Below are 22,792 nucleotides of genomic sequence, written 5' to 3' on the forward strand. Positions count from 1 at the left end.
GCGTCCTGATGGAAGGTGGGACACACCGGACCCACTAATGAACCTCCAACACACCTGATCTAAACTCTGACTAAAGATATTGGTGAGTGTTAGGTCATGTGACCGGCATAAATATACATATTTAACAACAATGTGGCTATCTTATTATGCATAACTATATTTAATAAGGATATAATAAATTGTGTGGGACTGACCTTCTAGATGTATACATTAAATTTATATATTTTAATTTGGATCAGTTTATTAGAGACATTACAGCTGCAGTGCATTTACCAATTAGTGAGGTATAAAATGGCTCCTAGGGACTCTGAGATTTACTTCTGAGGAAGCTGAGCGACCTAGCTCAGGGAAACGCGTTAAGACACCACTGTGTAACCCAAACCTACACCATTCTGAGACTGATCCAGATAAGGACTTTTTCATCTTTCCAAATTGGATGCAAGAAATAGGAAACAACTCTCTCCTGTGCTTTATACATCCAGCATTTCATGGAAACACCTTGAATTCTCTACGCAGATGAACAACTAACCACCTTTCTGTGGAACTGTGTATGAGGTAACATCAGGTTAATACCAGCTGACTGTACAACTGATATACAAGGAGGAGGGAATCCTTATGCATATAAAGTCCGGGATCACAAATTAATGGTTTGGTTCCTACCAGCAAATCAAATACTAATATCTCAGAGCCAATGTTTACAAACAAATTATTTTAGATTTGATGTGTATATGTATTGACTGAATGTTTAGTCATATGCGGCTTTTTATATATTAAAAAATCAATTTTTATTCAACTGATCCAAGTAATTTATTGAATTGGTAATACGACTCATAGCGCTGGTAACCCCTTTTTTACTGGAACAGAAAGGGTCTGATCCTTGAAATATATTTTAGATGAAAACGGCAGGTGTGTGAGAGGTGCTGAATGTGTGGTTTGAAGGAGAGGGAGGAGTCAAGGATTACTCCAAGACAATGCACTTGGGGGCTAGAGAAGGTAGTGCCATCAATAGATAATGAGATTGTGGGAGGTGAGATTATGCGGAAGGGAGGGAAGATGATCAGCTCGGTCTAGACATGTTAAGTTTAAGAAAGCGCTGGGACATCCAAACAGAGATAGCAGAGAGACAGTTGGAGATACAAGTGAGGAGAGCAGGGGAGAGTCCTGGAGAGAAAAGATAGATTTGAGTGTCATCAGCATAGAGATAATATTGGAAATCTAAAGAACTAATGAGCTTACCCAGTGAGGATGTATAAAGAGAGAGAAAAGAAGAGGACCAAGGACAGAACCTTGGGGTACACCTACTTTTAGTGGAAGTGAGGGGGAGATGGAGTCATGAGAGGAGACAGAGAATAAACAGTCAGAGAGGTAGGAAGACAGCCAAGAGAGGGCAGAATCACGCAGACCAATGGAGTGAAAGATTTGCAGTAGGAGAGGGTGGTCCACAGTGTCAAAAGCATCAGAGAGATCAAAAAGAATAAGTAGAGTAGTGTCCCTTAGATTTAGCAGCATGGAGATCATTGCAAACTTTTATAAGGGCAGTTTCAGTGGAGTGGAGAGGATGGAAGCCAGACTGGAATCGGTCAAGCAGTGAGTGTGAGGAAAGAAGTGGCAAAGTCAAGAGCAGAGAGTGAAGAAGGGATACAAGGTGGAGGTGGGCAGATGAGTGAGTTGAGAGTGGCAAAGAGGCGCCGGGTGTTGGAAGACTGGGAGGAGATGAGGTTCTTGAAGTATGACTGTTTAGCAAGAGAAAGAGCAGCACTGAAGGATGAGAAGATAAGATTGAAATGGAGGAAGTCTGTCTTAGATGTGATTTCCTCCAGTGTCGCTCAGCAGTATGTGAGCATTTTTGCAGATATCTGGTGCATTTGGTGTGCCAGGGTTGAGGTGTTAATTTGCGAGGGTGAATAGTGGTTGGTAGAGCAACAGAGTCAAGAGCAGAAGTAAGGGATGCATTGTATATGGAAGTGGCTTGTTTAGGGCATGAGAGAGAGAATAGGAGTGAGAAGTGAGTCAAACAGGGAGGGTCAGGTAGGCAAGTATGTAATAGCCTTATATGTAAGTAAAATGATATTATATTGCATACCCTCCAACATGACCCGCCCCACTACGTACAAAATGTTCTGTTTCTGGACTTCCCTCTTCATTTATTATTGCCATCACTTGTGAAGAAACAGCTTTTTTATCATTTAACTAGTTCAACACAGGTGATGGAAATCATAAATGAAGAGGGAAGTCCAGGAACAGAGCATTTTGTACCTAGTGGGGCGGGTCATGTTGGAGGGTATGATATTGAATACGCTAGAATACAGGTAACCAATGGAGGGACTGACAGTGTGGATCAGCAGACAATGAACATTTTAGCGAGGAAGATCAGCTTCACAGCTGCATTAAAGCTGCATTAAAATGATTTATAGTAGTGAAAGTATGTTTTTGGTAAGACCAGCAAGGAGACTATTGCAATAATCAATGTGGGAGATAATAAGGGCATAGATTAAAGTTTTTGCAGTGTCTTGTGTAAGGAAATTGAGTTACAATCAACTGTAAATGAGTCACAAAGCAAATACCTAATTCAGCACATATAAAATCAATCTATCTATCTATCTATCTATCTATCTATCTATCTATCTATCTATCTATCTATCTCTAATATAAAAAAATTAGGCCTTGAGTATTTGTTAAATTTGTAAGCAGTATCATCCCAGGCAGACAGTCATACTTAATGAATCTAGATTTGTATGAGGAAAAGGAGTAGATGCTTGTTGAAATTACATTGATTTGTACAAAACTAATATCTTAGGGTGAGTGTTTTAAGTTCTAGTGATGAGCGGATTCGGTTTTACTCGGTTTTACTCGGTTTTACTCGGTTCTCAAAACGGCATCTTATTGGCTCACGGATGTCACGTGTTTTGGATAGCCAATAAGATGCCGTTTTGAGAACCGAGTAAAACCGAGTAAAACCGAGTAAAACCGAACCTCGCTCATCACTAGTTAACTCCAAGTGGCCCAGCCCACATAAATAAAAGTAGTTTTCTTTCCAATGGCTAGATAGCAACTGCTCCAAAGTTACAGACAACAATTAGTATTTCTTGCAGAATCCATGCAAATTACTGTGTCTACCACTTGTTGTTGGACCACTCCTTTCCTGTTTTTGGCCGCACCCCCTCTCCCCCAATTGCTGCTGGATCCCCGTGCTTGGTGGCAAGCAAGCCCCTAGGCCCTACTGAGCCTTAGGTGGCTATATGTATTGTCTTCTGTATACCTCCTAACATACCTCAAACCAATCCTAGGTCTCCCCAAGGGAGTTTGAGTCTTCTCAGTTCGGGTGCTTATGGGCACTTAATCCAGCAAGACACTCAAGAGCGCCCAAGAGAATACAGCGTGGGTGGAGCTGGTCAGTCTTCTGATATAGATTTCCTGGCCTTTGGCTTACTCAGGTGACCGATGCTTCAATGGAGAGCCGATGGTGCGTCTTCGGATTCAGCACTCTGATCACAGATGCTGGAAATATGCGTCTTTTTCCTACAGCTGCTTAGTGCAGCATTAACATTTTTACACATCGCTGCTATGTGTTCTGCATCCATCTCTGAATCAGGCACAAAGTACTTGGGATTAATATTTTTCCTGACCCCTCTATAACCTAAACTACTTTAGAGGTGTCACAAGGGGAGGTGCCTGCTGCACCAGTCTGTAACCCTTTCAGGGGGTGCCACCAAAATGCCATCTCCTCCGCAATATTATTTGCAGCACTCTGTTCCTGTTACTAAGAAGAAGCTGGCAGTGCTGGAAGAGTCTGCAGGGGCAGCCCGCATGACCCCAGAGTGAAGTAATCAAAGGCCATGCCCCTTTTAGTGATGTCAGTGGAGTTTCCATAAGGCCATGCCCCCTGTCCGTTAAGCCACACACCCCTGTGCCGCCACTGCTATACAACACTGATCTCTCTATACCTGCCACTATATTACAAACCCCTATATACCTTACAATACTGTGCTCTCTATACCAGTGATTTTCAACCTTTTTCAACTCACGGCACACCAAAAAGACTTTAAAATTGCCAAGGCACACCATCAGTGCCCCACAGGATAAAAACCCCATACACACACACAGAGGCGTAGCTAGGGTTTTTGGAGCCCAGGGCAAGATGGAAAATGGCGCTCCATGGGCGTGTCCACACACCAGAAGGGGTGTGACCACGCTCCAGAAGGGGTGTGGCCACTGAAAATGGCCCACAGTGCCAGTTACATTGCCCCACAGTGCCAGATACAATGCCCCACAGTGCCAGATACATGCCCCACAGTGCCAGATACATGCCCCACAGTGCCAGATACATGCCCCACAGTGCCAGATACATTGCCCCACAGTGCCAGTTACATTGCCAGATACATTGCCCCACAGTGCCAGTTACATTGCCAGGTACATTGCCCCACAGTGCCAGTTACATTGCCCCACAGTGCCAGATACATTGCCCCACAGTGCCAGATACATGCCCCACAGTGCCAGATACATGCCCCACAGTGCCAGTTACATTGCCCCACAGTGCCAGATACATGCCCCACTGTGCCAGATACATGCCCCGCTGTGCCAGATACATTGCCCCACAGTGCCAGATACATGCCCCACAGTGCCAGTTACATTGCCCCACAATGCCAGTTACATTGCCCCACAGTGCCAGATACATTGCCCCATTGTGCCAGATACATTGCCCCACTGTGCCAGATACATGCCCCACTGTGCCAGATACATGCCCCACTGTGCCCCACTGTGCCAGATACATTGCCCCACAGTGCCAGATACATGCCCCACTGTGCCAGATACATTGCCCCACAGTGCCAGATACATGCCCCACAGTGCCAGAAACATGCCCCTCAGTGCCAGTTACATTGCCCCACTGTGCCAGATACATTGCCCCACTGTGCCAGATACATTGCCCCACTGTGCCCCACTGTGCCAGATACATGCCCCACTGTGCCAGATACATGCCCCACTGTGCCAGATACATGCCCCACTGTGCTCCACTGTGCCAGGTACATGCCCCACTGTGCCAGGTACATGCCCCACTGTGCCAGATACATGCCCCACTGTGCCCCACTGTGCCAGATACATGCCCCACTGTGCCCCACTGTGCCAGATACATGCCCCACTGTGCCCCACTGTGCCAGATACATGCCCCACTGTGCCCCACTGTGCCAGATACATGCCCCACTGTGCCAGATACATGCCCAACTGTGCCTGATACATGCCCCACTGTGCCCCACTGTGCCAGATACATGCCCCACTGTGCCCCACTGTGCCAGATACATGCCCCACTGTGCCAGATACATGTCCCACTGTGCCCCACTGTGCCAGATACATGCCCCACTGTGCCCCACTGTGCCAGATACATGCCCCACTGTGCCCCACTGTGCCAGATACATGCCCCACTGTGCCCCACTGTGCCAGATACATGCCCCACTGTGCCAGATACATGCCCCACTGTGCCCCACTGTGCCAGATACATACCCCACTGTGCCCCACTGTGCCAGATACATGCCCCACTGTGCCAGATACATGCCCCACTGTGCCCCACTGTGCCAGATACATGCCCCACTGTGCCCCACTGTGCCAGATACATGCCCCACTGTGCCCCACTGTGCCAGATACATGCCCCACTGTGCCAGATACATGCCCCACTGTGCCAGATACATGCCCCACTGTGCCAGATACATGCCCAACTGTGCCTGATACATGCCCCACTGTGCCCCACTGTGCCAGATACATGCCCCACTGTGCCCCACTGTGCCAGATACATGCCCCACTGTGCCAGATACATGCCCCACTGTGCCAGATACATGTCCCACTGTGCCCCACTGTGCCAGATACATGCCCCACTGTGCCCCACTGTGCCAGATACATGCCCCACTGTGCCCCACTGTGCCAGATACATGCCCCACTGTGCCCCACTGTGCCAGATACATGCCCCACTGTGCCAGATACATGCCCCACTGTGCCCCACTGTGCCAGATACATGCCCCACTGTGCCCCACTGTGCCAGATACATGCCCCACTGTGCCAGATACATGCCCCACTGTGCGCCCCCCCGGTCACTCACCTGCTGTTGTGTCTGTGAGGGGAGGAGAGCGCAGCGCCTCTCCTTCCCCTCCCCGCTCCCGGTCTCCGGCGGCTGTGTGGCGCCGGTTCGCCAGCCAATTAGAGCTCGCGGACCGGCAGCCAACCAGGAGCCGGTCCGCAAGCTCTGATTGGCTAACTCCGGAGACCGTACACACGCAACGCTGCTGGCAGCGCTGTTAGTGCTCTGGCGGCGGTGAGGGGAGGGAGAGACGCTGCGCTCTCCTCCCCTCACATTTCGGCGAGTGGGGCATGATGCCCTGGCCGCCGGCGGCGCCCCCCTCTCCTGGGCCTGCCAAGGCGCCCAGGGCACGTGCCCCACTCGCCCTACCCTTGTTACGCCTCTGCACACACATTGGCCCCCACAGCAATTAAACAAACACACTGGCCCCCACAGTAATAAAACTAATTTATAGTAATGCCACACACTGTCCCCCAGAGTAATTCAACCACACACTGCCTTCCCAACTAATTTCACCTCCAACTTAACCTGGTCACTATTTACTCCTTATTTATAACTGTATAATGCAGAAGGAGTCATCAGGACCAAGTCTAAAATTCCCCACCAGCAGTACAAAATTGCCACTTCATATATGCACAACTCCATATTGCATAAACATTGTCCCCCACAGCAATGTCACACTGCACCCCCATAGAAATTCCACTCAGTGCACCCCCCCCCAGTAATTCCACACACTGCCCACCATAGTAATTCCACGCAATGTCTGCCCCCACCCCACAGTTATTCCACACATACATAATTAAAAAAAAATATATATATAAATAACCTGTAGCTGTTAAATCTTTCCCAGTGGTGGGAGAAGTGAGGAGCACTGAGGGGATGGACCAGGCAGCGGCAGCAGCATGGAGGAGCAGGAGCAGCAGCAGTGGGTGGGCCGGGCATTCCAGGCGGTCATGGGTGGCTCTAGTAAGTGCACAGCACTGCCGAGCCAGCTACTGATTGTGGCAGCAGCCATGCTGGCATATCTGGCGGGCAACACAGGTCTCTCTGGGGGGTGGCATCTCTGGTGGGCGGCAGCTGCATCTCTGGTGGGCGGCAGCTGCATCTCTGGCAGATGGCGGCACACCTGGCAACTGCTGTGCCGCAGCACAGCGGTTGAAAAACACTGCTCTATACCCTACATTACCTCACTGACACCTCTATATCCTAACAGGGGCGGATTGGCCCACTGGGGCAGCAGTCCTCACACAGCCGCTATCAGCCATGCCCTCCACTCCGCTGTAACATTGCTCATCCCATGCCGCCAAGGATCTCATGGCCTGGGGAAGCTGTTCCCATGGCAGGTGGAGGAATCTGGGGAAGGTCTACTAGCCAGGCAGCGTCCTCTCCCTTGGCCAGCAAAAATTGCTGCTTTCTGAACAGCACCATACAGGTGAGCTGCCCATCTCTACTTACTGTGTGTGCGCCACTGTTGCCCCAGCCTCCCTCTTTATTTCACTCATTGTGTGTGATTGCAGTGTGTGCCCCCTGCTGCCATGTGTGTAGTGTGCAGTATGCAGTGTGTGCTCCCTGTTGCCATGTGTGTAGTATGCTGTATGTAGTGTGTGCCTCCTGCTATTGCCATGTGTGTACTGTGCTGTATGTAGTGTAGCTGCAGGGAGTGAAGGCAACAACAACAAAGAAGGATGCAGGCAATGGGGGTCATTCCGAGTTGTTCGCTCGGTAAATTTCTTCGCATCGCAGCGTTTTTCCGCTTAGTGCGCATGCGCAATGTTCGCACTGCGACTGCGCCAAGTAAATTTGCTATGCAGTTAGGAATTTTACTCACGGCTTTTTCATCGTTCTGGTGATCGTAATGTGATTGACAGGAAGTGGGTGTTTCTGGGCGGAAACTGACCGTTTTATGGGAGTGTGTGAAAAAACGCTACCGTTTCTGGGAAAAACGCGGGAGTGGCCGGAGAAACGGAGGAGTTTCTGGGCGAACGCTGGGTGTGTTTGTGACGTCAAACCAGGAACGACAAGCACTGAACTGATCGCAGATGCCGAGTAAGTCTCGAGTTACTCAGAAACTGCACAGAGATGTCTTATCGCAATATTGCGAATCTTTCGTTCGCAATTTTAAGATGCTAAGATTCACTTCCAGTAGGCGGCGGCTTAGCGTGTGCAAAGCAGCTAAAAGCAGCTTGCGAGCGAACAACTCGGAATGAGGGCCAATATGTAGCAGTGGGAAAGCAGAATGGATCAGAGGTGGGATGGAGCGGAGGAGGGGCAGTATGTAGCAAGGGGAAGGCAGCAGCTGCATGGAGTAAAGGGCTGTATGGAGCAGAGGTGAGGCAGTATATAGCAGGGGAAGACTGCACGGACCAGGGGGCGGGATGTAGCAGAAGATAAGCCGTATGTAATGTGGAAGGCAGTGCGGACCAGAGGGCGGTATAGAGCAGAGGAGAGGCAGTATATGGCAAGGGGAAGGCAGCAGCTGTATGGAGTAGAGAGCTGGATGGAGCAGAGGTGTGGCAGTATGTAGCAGGGGAAGGCTGATCGGACCAGGGGGGTAGGATGGAGCAGAAGATAGGCCATATGTAATGAGGGAGGCAGTGTGGACCAGGGGGCAGGACAGAGCAGAGGAGAGGCAATATGTAGAAGGGAAGGTAGCATGGACCATAGGGTGGGATGAAGCAAAGGATAGTTACTGTAGCAGATATTGGTAGACACTACAGTAGGAGGTGGTAGCAGTGTGCAAATGGAGGTTAGTCCACATGACAGATGACTTAACTAGAGAGTGGTTTATTAACAAGGTAGAAACAGGAACAGGTGACACATTGGGGGTCATTCCGACCCATTCGCACGCTACTGTTTTTCGCAGTGGTTCGAATGGGTCGGTTCTGCACATGCGTGGTGGCCGCAATGCGCAGGTGCGTCGTTGCCCAGCGATGGCAGTTACTGGGCAATGACAAGAAGATCAAACAAAGGGATCACTCCCACGATCGCAAGAAGATTGACAGGAGGAAGAGGTTCCGGGGCATCGACTGACCGTTTTCTGGGAGTGGTGCGGCGAACGCAGGCGTATCCAGGCGTTTGAAGGGCGGATGTCTGACGTCAATTCCGGGACCTGCAATGCTGGATTCATCTCACAGGGTAAGTAACTCTTACCCTGGTCTTGTTCTACACAAAACTTTTTTTGCATAGCAGGGCTGCACAAGCGATCGCAGCCTTGCTATGCAAAAATACACTCCCCCATATCCACACCTGCTTGCAGGAAGAGGAGAAACCGTCCCAGTTGAAACTCCACCGCAGGAAATTTCTTGGACTCACACCAAGACACCTATTTTCCAAATACGATGGTAATGTTTAGACGTTACTCCTTTCCTAGCCTGTATCAGGGTAGGAATAACCTTGTTCGGAATGTCCTTCCTAGCTAGTATCTGGCATTCAAGCTCCATGCCGTCAAACATAGCCGTGGTAATTCTTGATAGGCAAACGGTCCCTGCTGCAGCAGGTCCTCCCGAAGAGGAAGAGGCCTCGGCTCTTCTAGCAGTAGATCCAGAAGATCCGCGTACCAAGCCCTTCTTGGCCAGTCCAGAACAATGAGGATTGCCTGAACTCCTGTTCTCCTTATGAGATTGAGAACTTTTGGAATGAGTGGAAGTGGAGGAAACACGTACACCGACTGGAACACCCACGGAGTCCCTAGGAAGTCCACCACCACTGCTTGCGGGTCCCTCGACCTGGAACAACACCGCCGAAGCTTCTGGTTGAGATGAGAGGGCATCATATCGATTTGGGGTAGGCCCCAAAGATCTGTCACCTCCTTGAACACCTCCGGATGGAGGTCCTACTCCCATGGATAGAGATCGCATCTGTTGAGGAAGTCTGCTTCCCAGTTGACTACTCCCGGAATGAAGATTGCTGACAGCTCCAAATTGTGTCTTTCTGCCCAGAGGATGATTCTTGTTACCTCTGACATTGCAGCTCTGCTCTTCGTTCTGCCTTGTCGGTTTATGTAAGCCACTGTCGTTACGTTGTCCGACTGTACTTGAATGGCCCAATTTCTAAGAAGATGGGCCGCTTGGAGAAGACCGTTGTAGCATGTTTATTGGCTGGCAGGCCGGCTTCCAGACTTGACCACCTTCCTTGGAAGGTTTCCCCTTGAGTGTCTGTGCCCCAGCCCCGGAGACTTGTATCTGTGGTTAGAAGGATCCAGTCCTGAATCCCAAACCTGCGGCCCTCCAAAAGGAGAGGTAATTGCAGCCACCAGAGGAGTGAAATCCTGTCCTTTGGCGACAGACGTATTCTCTGGTGCATGTGTAGATGGGATCCAGTTAGAAGGACTGAGCGTGAAACCTTCCATACTGCAGAGCCTCGTAAGAGGCCACCATCATCCCCAGAAGGCGAATGCACTGATGAACTGACTCCCGGGCTGGCTTCAGGACATCCCGGACCATTGTTTGCATCACCAACGCTTTTTCTTCTGGAAGAAACACCCTCTGCACCACCGTGACAAGGATCATTCCCAGAAAGGACAACCTCCTGGTTTGTCCCAAATGTGATTTTGGTAGATTCAGGATCCAACCATATTCCCTGAGAAGCTGGATCGTGAGAGCTATTGACTGTAACAGCTTCTCCTTGGATGATGCCTTTATCAATAGATCGTCCAGATACGGAATTATGATCACCCCCTGCCTGTGGAGGAGAACCATCATTTCCGCCATCACCTTGGTAAAAACCCTTGGTGCTGTGGAGAGGCCGAATGGTAGGGCCTGGAACTGAAAATGACAGTCCAACAGAGCAAATCGGAGATAAGCCTGATGTGGCAGCAAAATCGGAATGTGGAGGCACGCATCCTTGATATCTAGAGATACCAGGAAATCCCCCTCTTCCAGACCTGATATCACTGCCCTTAGAGCAGGCATGTCCAAACTGCGGCCCTCCAGCTGTTGTGAAACTACATATCCTAGCATGCCCTGACACAGTTTTGCAGTCAGAGAATGCTAAAGCTGTGTCAGGGCATGCTGGGATGTGTAGTTTCTCAACAGCTGGAGGGCCGCAGTTTGGACATACCTGCCTTAGAGACTCCATTTTGTACTTGAATTCCCTCAGAAAGGGGTTTAGTGATTTTAAGTTCAGAATGGGCCTGACTGAGCCATCCGGTTTCGATACCACGAAAAGGTTCAAATAGTAACCTGTGTTCTACCTTTGAGGAGGGATTGGTACAATGACCTGTGCCTCCACCAACTTCTGGATGGCTCCCTGCAGGGTAGCCCTGTCTGCCGGCAAAGCTGGCAAGCCCGATGTGAAGAAACGATGAGGAGGGAGATCTTGAAATTCCAGCCGGTACCCCAGGGACAGAATATCTAGTACCCAGGGGCCAGGCCAGATGACACCCAGGCGTGACTGAAATGTCTGAGTCTCGCCCCCACCGGCCCTACTTCCCGGCTGCGCTGTCCACCGTCATGTGGAGGACTTAGGCGCACCTGAAGCAGGCATCTGTTCTTGGGAACCTGCCGCAACAGGTTTCCTGGATTTTGGTCGGCCCCCTCTAAAGAAGGTAGTGGCCGGTTTGGTCTTTCTTGGTTTAGAAACCCGAAAGGACTGAGATGCAGGTGAAGAAAAAGTTTTTTCCGTGGCAGGAGCTGCTAAGGGAAGAAAAAGGGGACTTACCCGCTGTAGCCTGTCACGTCTGGCAGGGTTTGAGGATCCGGCAGCTGAGATTTGCCCGAGGAGGTAGCAGGCTGTGAATGAACCAGATGAGGGGGCTGGATATAGTTCCTTCGCATGGGACACGGAGCAATGAAGAATGTAGGCGGGGTATGAGAGTCAATGGAAAGTATTTATTATGTACAGAGCTGAGGTAGGGAACTGAGGCTGAAGCACAATGGTTAAAGACGTGGCTGGAGGTGAAGAACTGCGGACTGTGATTTGAAAGACGAGACTGTGGATGATGAACTGTGGAACTGTGGATGGTAGTTGAAAACGTGGCTGGAAACAAGGACTGTGGACTGGGGTTTTGAAAACGAGGCTTGAAGATAATAATCTGCAGGCTGTGGTCAGCAGTACAAAGGCGTGGCTGATGAAGGAGATCTGTGGAGTGTGGCTTGAAAGACGAGGCAGAAGACCCGGGGCCGACTGTGCCCAAAGAGTCTTACTGGACCGGGTTTTCCAGGAGCGCTTCCACAGGCAGTAGCAGGCAAGAAACGGCAGGGCTGCAGCAGCAACAGAGAGCTGACCAAGCAGGATCAGGAGGAACCAAGATACAGCAGGAATCCTGGGAGCACAGGCTAAAGCACCTACAACAGGGTTGTAACTTGAAGTACTGGCATCCCTGTCCTAAACCAGCCCCCTTTTATAGGGAGAGCTTCCCCTGGATTGGCTGGAAGAAACAGGAAACAGGAACTATGCTTAAAACTTGGTCTCCAACATGGCGGCGCCCAGTAATGCAGACCTTTTTGCAAAGCCACATTGCTCACTGCCCCTGGTCTCCAAGCAACGGTTCAGCAAGAGCGACCCACTGTAGCGGCGTCCCGCCGCCACGAGCGGACCCCCTCACCTCCGCTACTGCTGCCCACGGATCCGGCGCAGCAGCCCACCTCCGCCGCTGCCCGCACAACGCCAAGGAAGCCAGCCCCGCGGCCCCAGCGTACCGGTAAGACTCCGGACGCTGACAGTACCCCCCCTTTTACGGGTGGACTCCGGACACCTATGTGGTTTAGTTGGAAACTTGGCGTGAAATGTCCGAAGAAGTCTTGGAGCATGGACATCCTCTGCATCTACCCAAGATCTCTCCTCTGGCCCATACCCTTTCCAATCGACAAGGTACTGGATGCAACCATAACGTCTGCGAGAATCGAGGATCTTGTGAATCTCAAATTCATCTCCATGTGCTGATTGGATCTTGGGTGATTTAGGCAGAGCGGCTCTGAACCGATTAAGTACCAGTGGTTTTAAGAGAGAAATATGAAATGCATTAGGAATTCTTAACTGCGGAGGTAATTTCACTTTGTAAGCCACAGGATTCAACACTCTTTCGATTGGGTAAGGCCCAATAAATCTGGGAGCAAACTTTTTTGTAGGAACCTTTAATCGAAGGTTACGCGTGGAAACCCAAACCCGATCTCCTACCTTAAGGCTTGGTACAGCTTTTCGTTTCAGATCTGCATAGGTCTTATATCTCTTGGATGTCTTGAGCAAAGTCTTGTGAACTTGTTTCCAGGCTTCAGTAAATTGACGAAGTGTTGACTCTGCGGCCGGAACCTCGAGCGTAGGCAGAAGTTGGAAGTCAGGAACTCTTGGATGGTAACCATAATTAATGAAGAATGGAGAAGATTTTGTGGCAGAGTGATAAAGATTGGTATGGGCAAATTCTGCGAACGGGAGAAAGTCCAGCCAGTCGTCCTGTGAGGAGGACATGAATAAACGCAGAAAAGTCTCCAGATCCTGGTTCACTCTCTCTGTTTGACCATCCATTTGAGGATGATATCCTGAGGAGAAGTTTCATTTCACGCCAAGAGCAGAACATAGGGATCTCCAAAACCTGGCCACAAATTGAGGACCTCTATCAGACACGATCTCCTGGGGTAGACCATGGAGTCGAAAGATCTCTGCTATAAACAATTTTGCCAACTGGGATGCAGATGGAAGATTAGCCAGTGGAACAAATTGTGCCATTTTAGAGAATGGGTCAACTATGACCCATACGGTGTTCCGCCCACCAGACATAGGTAAATCTGTAATAAAGTCCATAGAAATATGCGTCCATGGTCTTAGTCCCAAAGGATGGAGTAACCCGGCTGGTGGACCTTTGGGACTTTTATGCTGGGCACATTTTGGACAGGCAGCTACGAATTCCTGAACGTCAGTCCTGAGATGAGGCCACCAGTAGGAGCGTTGAATGAATTTAAGTGTCTTATGACCGCCCGCATGGCCCATGAAGGAGGAGGAGTGAGCCCATGTAAGAAGTGGAGAGGTATTAGTTGCAGAAAAAGAGGTGGATTCCAGGATAAATTGCTCTTTTGAACGGTCAGAGGGTTCTTCTGAACTTAGGGAGCCAGATAATGCATCTGCCTTTTTGTTGAGGGAACCTGGTCTGTAACTGAGTTTAAAATTAAAACGGGTAAAGAAGAGTGCCCATCTTGCTTGGCGTGGGTTCAGACATCGGGCTGACTGTAGATACAGGAGGTTCTTGTGATCCGTGGTCACCGAAATTGGATGCTGAGCTCCCTCCTACAAATACCTCCACTCCTCAAAGGCCAACTTAATTGCCAGTAATTCCTGTTCCCCAATAGCGTAATTCTGTTCAGCGGGGAAGAATCTTCGCGAGAAGAATGCACAAGGATGGACCTTCTTGTCCTCGAAAAGCTGGGATAATACTGCTCCTACTCCTACAGTAGAGGCATCAACCTCCACCAAGAACGGACGGCTGAGATCGGGTTGTCGAAGAACTGGAGCAGTCGTGAAGGCCTCCTTTAAAGATGAAAAAGCTTCCAAAGCCTCCGGAGACCACTTGGCAGGATCAGCTCCCTTCCTAGTTAATGCGGTTATAGGAGCTATGACAGAAGAATAATTTTGAATGAATCTTCGGTAGAAGTTCGCAAACCCCAGGGAACGTTGAATTCCTTTAAGGGTATCTGGAAGTGCCCAATCCTGAATCGCCTGGACTTTAGCGGGGTCCATCTGTAACCTCTGCCCTGAAAGAATGTAACCGAGGAATGGAATCGTGGGTACTTCAAAGGTGCACTTCTCTAACTTACAGAATATCTGATTCCTTCGGAAACGAGTTAACACTTCTTTGACTTGTTCCCGGTGGGTCTTCAGATCCCTAGAAAAAATGAGGATGTCATCCAGATACACTACCAAGCAGTCATAGAGAAGATCTCTGAAGATTTCGTTAACGTACTCTTGAAAGACAGCTGGGGCGTTGCATAGGCCAAAAGGCATTACCATTATTATTCGTAATGGCCGTCGCGGGTATTAAATGCCGTCTTCCATTCGTCCCCTGGGCGAATACGTATAAGATTGTAGGCCCCCCGTAAGTCCAACTTAGTAAATACAGTAGCTCCTTTAACACGGTCGAACAGTTCTGGAATCAGAGGTAACGGATATCTGTTCTTAATTGTTATGTCATTGAGGCCTCTATAGTCAATACAGGGCCGCAACCCCCCATCCTTCTTTTTGACGAAGAAAAACCCTGCTCCGGCCGGAGATGTAGAAGACCTGATGAACCCTTTCTCCAAGTTCTCCCGTATATACTCCATGTCGGCCTGTGTCTCGGGAAGTGAGAGAGGGTAAATTCGACCTCGGGGAGGAGTCTTACCGGGTACTAGCTCAATGGGACAATCCCAAGTACGATGCGGAGGCAAGGTGTCCGCCCCATGCTTACTGAAAACATCTTGAAAAGATTGGTACTCCACAGGAAGGCTGGAAGGGTTGGAAGAACAGAGAGGTCTAACTGAAGGTAAACAGTTCTGAAAGCAGTCTTGTCCCCAAGAGAGAACATCCATAGTTTGCCAATCTATGTGGGGATTGTGTCTGATTAACCATGGAAACCCTAGGATTAGTTCATGAGAGGCTTTAGGAATTACAAGGAAAGATATTTTTTCTGAATGGAGAACTCCGACCTTCATCTTGAGAGGAATAGTACGAAAGGATATAATACCCTCTGGGATATAACTTCCATCCACTGCGGTAACAGAAATGGTACGACCCAAAGGAACCGTTTGTATTCCAGATCGTTTGACCAGAGCTGACGTAATGAAGCTTTCGGCGGCTCCGGAGTCGAGTAGTGCTGGGATGAGAAGAGAAGAAGAAGGGAGCTCCAATTGGGTTAACAGGACAGACTCTTTCTTGGTATGTAATTCTGAGAATTCTCCTAGCTTGACCTCTCCAGCACAAACTAGGAGCGGGCGTTTCCCGGACGTAGACTGCAAGTTTTAACAAAGTGATCAGATGCACCACAATACAGGCAGAGGTTCCCTTGTCGCCGTCTCTGACGTTCTTCATTGGAGAGATTTGAGCGATTAATCTGCATGGGTTCTTCCACAGTTGGTGATGATGGTGTTGGTGGAAGAACAACTCTAGGCTTAGGGCGATCTGACCGCAACCTCTCCATACAGCGTTCTCTGTACCTCAGATCTAACTTATTGCATAAAGAAATTAGTTTATCCAACTTATCAGGTACGTCCTGAGTTGTGAGGTCATCTTTGATCTTTTCGGAGAGACCGCTCCAGAAAGCTGCAATGAGAGCCTCCTCGTTCCAGTTCAGTTCTGAGGAAAGGGTGCGAAACTGGATCACGTACTGACTGACCGTACGCGTGCCCTGAAGCAGGCGCAGGATCTCCAATGAGGCGGCAGAAGTCCTGCCCGGTTCGTCGAAGATTCTTCAAAAGGTGGCCATGAATTCTGGATAGTTAGATAAGATGGGATCCATCCTCTCCCACAAAGGTGAAGCCCATTCCAACGCTTGCCCGGTAAGTAAAGAAATTATATAGGCTACTTTGGTTCGTGCTGATGGGAAGTTGGCCGACTGTAGTTCGAACTGGATTTCGCACTGGTTAAGAAACCCGTGGCATTGTTTTGGATTCCCATCAAATTTACTGGGAGGTGGCAAATGCAAACGTGGAAGTGGTACTGGTATAGGAGGAAGCAGGACCGGAGGTGCCAATGTGGGAGCAGCTGTAGATACTTGAGGTGCCGTCATGGCAACACAGAGAGAATCGAGACGTTGGGACATACTCTGCATGAACTGCACGATTTGAGATTGTGTGGCCTCCTGCTTACTTAAGCGAGACCAGATATCTGCAGTAGAATCCCCTCCTGAGGCCTGATCACCCGTCGAATCCATTGGGCCAGTGCTTACTGTCACGTCTGGCAGGGTTTGAGGAACCGGCAGCTGAGATTTGCCCGAGGAGGTAGCAGGCTGTGAATGAACCAGATGAGGGGGCTGGATATAGTTCCTTCGCATGGGACACGGAGCAATGAAGAATGTAGGCGGGGTTTGAGAGTCAATGGAAAGTATTTATTATGTACAGAGCTGAGGTAGGGAACTGAGGCTGAAGCACAATGGTTAAAGACGTGGCTGGAGGTGAAGAACTGCGGACTGTGATTTGAAAGACCAGACTGTGGATGATGAACTGTGGAACTGTGGATGGTAGTTGAAAATGTGGCTGGAAACAAGGACTATGGACTGTGGTTTGGAAAACGAGGCTTGAAGATAATAATCTGCATGCTGTGGTCAGTGGTACAAAGGCGTGGCTGGTGAAGGAGATCTGTGGAGTGTGGCTTGAAAGACGAGGCAGAAGACCCGGGGCCGACTGTGCCCAAAGAGTCTTACTGGACCGGGTTTTCCAGGAGCGCTTCCACAGGCAGTAGCAGGCAAGAAACGGCAGGGCTGCAGCAGCAACAGAGAGCCGACCAAGCAGGATCAGGAGGAACCAAGATACAGCAGGAATCCTGGGAGCACAGGCTAAGCACCTACAACAGGGTTGTAACTTGAAGCACTGGCATCCCTGTCCTAAACCAGCCCCCTTTTATAGGGAGAGCTTCCCCTGGATTGGCTGGAAGAAACAGGAAACAGGAACTATGCTTAAAACTTGGTCTCCAACATGGCGGCGCCCAGTAATGCAGACCTTTTTGCAAAGCCACATTGCTCACTGCCCCTGGTCTCCAAGCAACGGTTCAGCAAGAGCGACCCGCTGTAGCGGCGTCCCGCCGCCACGAGCGGACCCCCTCACCTCCGCTACTGCTGCCCACGGATCCGGCGCAGCAGCCCACCTCCGCCGCTGCCCGCACAACGCCAAAGAAGTCACCCCGCGGCCCCAGCGTACCGGTAAGACTCCGGACGCTGACATAGCCGTGGCGATCCATGCTTTCAATTCTTCCCCAAAAAGAGCCTGTCCTGTGTAGGGTAGGGTCTCCACACCTCTCCTAGATTCCGCGTCGGCAGACCACTGGCGCAGCCACAGTCCTCGACGAGCTGAGATGGACATGGAAGGAATTCCTGCAGCCATCGAACCCAGGTCTTTCATGGATTCCACCGTAAATCTCGCATGTTACGTATGAACAATTCAACGTCACTTTCATCCATTGTAATCAATTTCTCAAGTAACGTGTCAGCTTTACTATAGCTTTAGAAATCCATACACGGGCAATGGTAGGTCGTAGTATCGCCCCTGAAGCCTTGTATATGGATTTGAGCATAGCGTCAATCCCGCAATCAGCCAGTTCTTTCAACGCGGCAGAGCCCGGGACTGATAAAACCACCATCCTTGACAGTCTGGACGTAGATGTCCCAATTCATTCTATCCTCCTCTCAGGATATTACAGACAGCGTTTAATACCTTAGACGCAGGGAAGGGTAGTGAGGCTTTCTTATTGTCAATGAAGCAAGCCCCCTCAGCAATATTTAACATATATAGCTAATGGCCTCCCACATGAGCTGCACCCCATGCAAGGGGTGCCGTTTCCCCCTCAGGACGTCACCATCATCGTTCGCAGTCTATGAAATGTGGAGCTGCAGATGGAAAATGGAGCTGAAATCTGCTGGGTCCCCACTGAGAAGAAGCTCCGCCCACCGAAAATGGCGCATCTTCCCGCACAACTTCTATATACTGGTCTGTGGATTCCATCGCTAGCCTGGGGATTCAGTCCCCGGCCAGCGTCTGTGTACTGAGAATTCCGTTGCTAGCCTGGGGATTCTGTCCCCGGCTAGCGCCCGTGTACTGAGGATTCAGTCGCTAGTCTGGGGATTAAGGGGTACATTTACTAAGCAGTGATAAGAGCGGAGAAGTAAGCCAGTGGAGAAATGTCCCCATTAACCAATCAGCAATGAAGTAACATCTATAATTTGCATACTATAAAATGATACAGAGCTGCTGATTGGTTGATGGGGCAATTTCTCCACTGGCTCACTTCTCCGCTCTTATTACTGCTTAGTAAATGTTCCCCTCAGTCTCCGGCTAGCGACTGTGACCAGTTTAGGGTAGTTAGACGTTGGTTCAGCAACGTGATTACAATCCTGTGTACTTGAAATGGATTCCTCCTGAGAGAAATCCACTTCAGCAGCATATGACACTGAGTCCCTAGACATGGCTATGAAAGCAGGGCCGGATTTAGGGGGGGGTGAAGGGGGCGACCGCCCCCCCAACACAGTCATAACCACGCCCACTTTTGAGCAGAAGAGAGCTCTCCGTGGAGAGCCTGAGGCAGAACGATGTGCTGCAGCCCATACCGCAGCAGCACAGAGGAGCCAGGAGAGCAAGAGTTACAGAGTATTTACCCCTCACTTGCTGGTGTGTGGGTACTAGGGCTAATAAATACAATTACCCCTCAGCACAGTCACATGTACATAGAACAATCACAAAGCTCTATCTCAGTCCCACTCAAAAAGTTCAGTCAGACTTGAGAGAGGAGGATGGGAGGAGTTGGGACTGGAGAGAGGAGGAGTCAAGATTAAACAGTAAACCGCCCCCCCCCTCTAAAATAAAAGTCTAGATCCGTCCCTGTATGAAAGGTATTGAACACCCACATACACACACACACACACACACACACACACACACACACACACACAAGGAATTGTCAGTCACAGCTCCCCCCCCCCCCCCCCCCCCCCTTCAAGTATGGCAGAGAGAGACACAGAGATTAGAGCCAACTCACACACGGCGCTCTCTGAGGTAGAACAGAGAAAACTACCAGGGCTATCTGTGTACCGCACAACTTCTATATACTGGTCTGAGGATTCCGTCGCTAGCCGGGGGATTCAGTCCCCGGCCAGCGTCTGTGTACTGAGAATTCCGTCACTAGCCTGGGGATCCAGTCCACAGCAAGCGCCCATGTACTGAGGATTCAGTCGCTAGTCTGGGGATTCAGTCTCCAGCTAGCGACTGTGACCAGTTTAGGGTATTTAGATGCTGGTTCAGCAACGTGATTACAATCCCGTGTACCTGAAATGGATTCCTCCTGAGAGGAATCCACTTCAGCAGCATATGACACCGAGTCCCTAGACATGGCTATGAAAGGTATTGAACACACACACCCACACACACACACACACACACACACACACACACACACACACACACACGGAATTGTCACTCACAGACCCCCCCCCCAAGTATGGCAGAGAGAGACACAGAGATTGGAGCCAACCCACACATAGCGCTCTCTGAGGCAGAACAAAGAAAACTACCAGGGCAATCTGTGTACCGTAATAGACTACACAGATTTTACACAGCCTCCACCCCCCTTTCTACAACCCCTTGGTACCGCTTAGGATAGCTGGAGTTGATTGGAGGGTCAGCTCCCTTGTACAGGAACTGCAGGCAGGAAAATGGCGCTGAACGCTGCAGGGTCCGCTCTGAGGAGAAGCTCCGCCTCCTGAAGATGGCGCGTCTTCCCACACAATTCTTTATACTGGCCTGAGGATTCCGTTGTTAGCCAGGGCCGGTTAGCGTCTGTGAACTGCGGATTCTGTCGCTAGCCTGGGGATTCAGTCTCTGGTTAGCATCTGTGACCAGTGTAGGATATTAAGTCGCTGGCTCAGGACGCCCCTTATAGCACAAACACTGTGTGCCGCTGAGCCTTCCCGGAGTGCAGCCAATCAGCACTGCACTCCTTCCCTTGTGCCGCCATATCTCGCCATCTTCTGATCTTCTGGCTCTGTAAGGGGGTGGCGGCATGCTGCCGGGGTGAGCGATCCCCTGTGGCAAGAAACATTCAATCCCCTCAGGAGATCAGTGTCCTGTCAGCAGAGATAGTGGCTCAGACCCCGCAGGGCGGACATTACTCCCCCCCTTAGTCCCTCGAAGCAGGGAGGCTGTTGCCAGCAGCCTCCCTGTAAAATAATAAACTCTAAAAAATAACTTTACTAGAGAAACTCTGGAGAGCTCCCCTAGCTGTGACCGGCTCCTCCGGGCACATTTTCTAAACTGAGTCTGGTAGGAGGGGCATAGAGGGAGGAGCCAGCCCACACTCTCAAACTCTTAAAGTGCCAGTGGCTCCCAGTGGACCCGTCTATACCCCATGGTACTAATGTGGACCCCAGCATTCTCTAGGACGTAAGAGAAAAGGGGACGCTGTCTGCCGTAATGTGTAAAAAGGGGATGCTGTCTGCTGTAATGTGTAAAAGGTGGACTCTGTCTGCTGTAATGTGTAAAAAGGGGACGCTGTTTGCCGTAATGTGTAAAAAGGGGCTCTACCTGGTGTAGTGGCGTTACTGTGCAGCGTAATTTGAATAATGGAGACTACTGTGCACCTATTCTACAATGGTGCCATACCATTTCTTGCACACAGCACTAAAATGTCTAGTTACAACACTGACAGAAGCGCTCCATTAGCTCCTTTAATTCCATTAGGAATTAAGGGGGACATTTACTAAGCAGTGATAAGAGTGGAGAAGTGAGCCAGTGGAGAAGTTGCCTCATCAACCAATCAGCAGCTCTGTATAATTTTATAGTTTGCAAATGATAGATGTAACTAAAGTGCTGATTGGTTGCCATAGGCAACTTCTCCACTGGCTCACTTCTTTGCTCTTATCGCTGCTTAGTAAATGACCCCTAAAGGAGCGATTGCCGGCTGCAAATAGTCACAATCCGGCACACCATGCAGAAAGACGTTTTGCAGCACAGCAAAGATGAGCATGGCTACATCTGTAGATGTTATAAACATCTTCAGAAGCTTTATTTTATTACAGTACATGCGTGTGTCCGCTAATTGAGTTTATGTACAGTTATAAGCATACTCAAATTTTTGGGATACATACTCAATTTATACAATATAATTGTTGCAGCAATTGAATACTCTGTGGTAAATCATTTTTAGCTGATACTTCTGTACAATTTATACATTTTTATGTTATTAATTTAAAAAAAGACCATCTCCCTGGAATAAATCGAGTGGAAAACATATAATTCCCTTAAATTGTGGTTACCAGTCACAAGATCGCTTATTCTTCACACTTTATTATTTGGAAAAGAGGAAATTATGTTACTGTTGTAAATTCTATAAAAAATCTGAAACAAGGTTCCATGGTCATGCCCCCTGACCACTACCTCTGACCTTCCCTCTGTCCGGAAATGACAATGGGGGTGATTCCGAGTTGTTTGCTCGCTAGCTGCTTTTAGCAGCATTGCACACGCTAAGCCGCCACCCTCTGGGAGTGTATCTTAGCTTAGCAGAATTGCGAACGAAAGATTAGCAGAATAGCGAAAATAAATTTCTTAGCAGTTTCTGAGTAGCTCGAGACTCACAAATAGCGATCAGTTCAGTCCGTTTCGTTCCTGGTTTGACGTCACACACACGCCCAGCGTCCGGCCAGCCACTCCCCCGTTCCTCCAGACACTCCCGCATTTTTCCCTGGCACGCCTGCGTTTTTCCGCACACTCCCAGAAAACGGCCAGTTTCCGCCCAGAAACACCCACTTCCTGTCAATCACATTACGATCACTTCAACGAGGAAAAATCTTTGTTCGAGTGTGAGTAAATCTACTAAGTTTTGTTTTAAAATACTAACCGCATGCGCACTGCGAACCATGCGCATATTTGCCTTAATCGCTCCGTTGCGAAAATCGTCAACGAGCGAACAACTCGGAATGACCCCCCAATGTCAGTTTAATTGCCGCACATGAAAATGAGCCTTTCATGAAGTGTGCCAAATCTGCCTGTAATAGAGCTGTAAAAAATATCACTTACATATAAATATAGGTTTTCTGGGCTAAAAACAAAAAAACAGACATCTTTG

The sequence above is a fragment of the Pseudophryne corroboree genome, chromosome 2 (genome assembly GCF_028390025.1).
Source record: "Pseudophryne corroboree isolate aPseCor3 chromosome 2, aPseCor3.hap2, whole genome shotgun sequence".
Lineage (NCBI taxonomy): Eukaryota > Metazoa > Chordata > Amphibia > Anura > Myobatrachidae > Pseudophryne > Pseudophryne corroboree.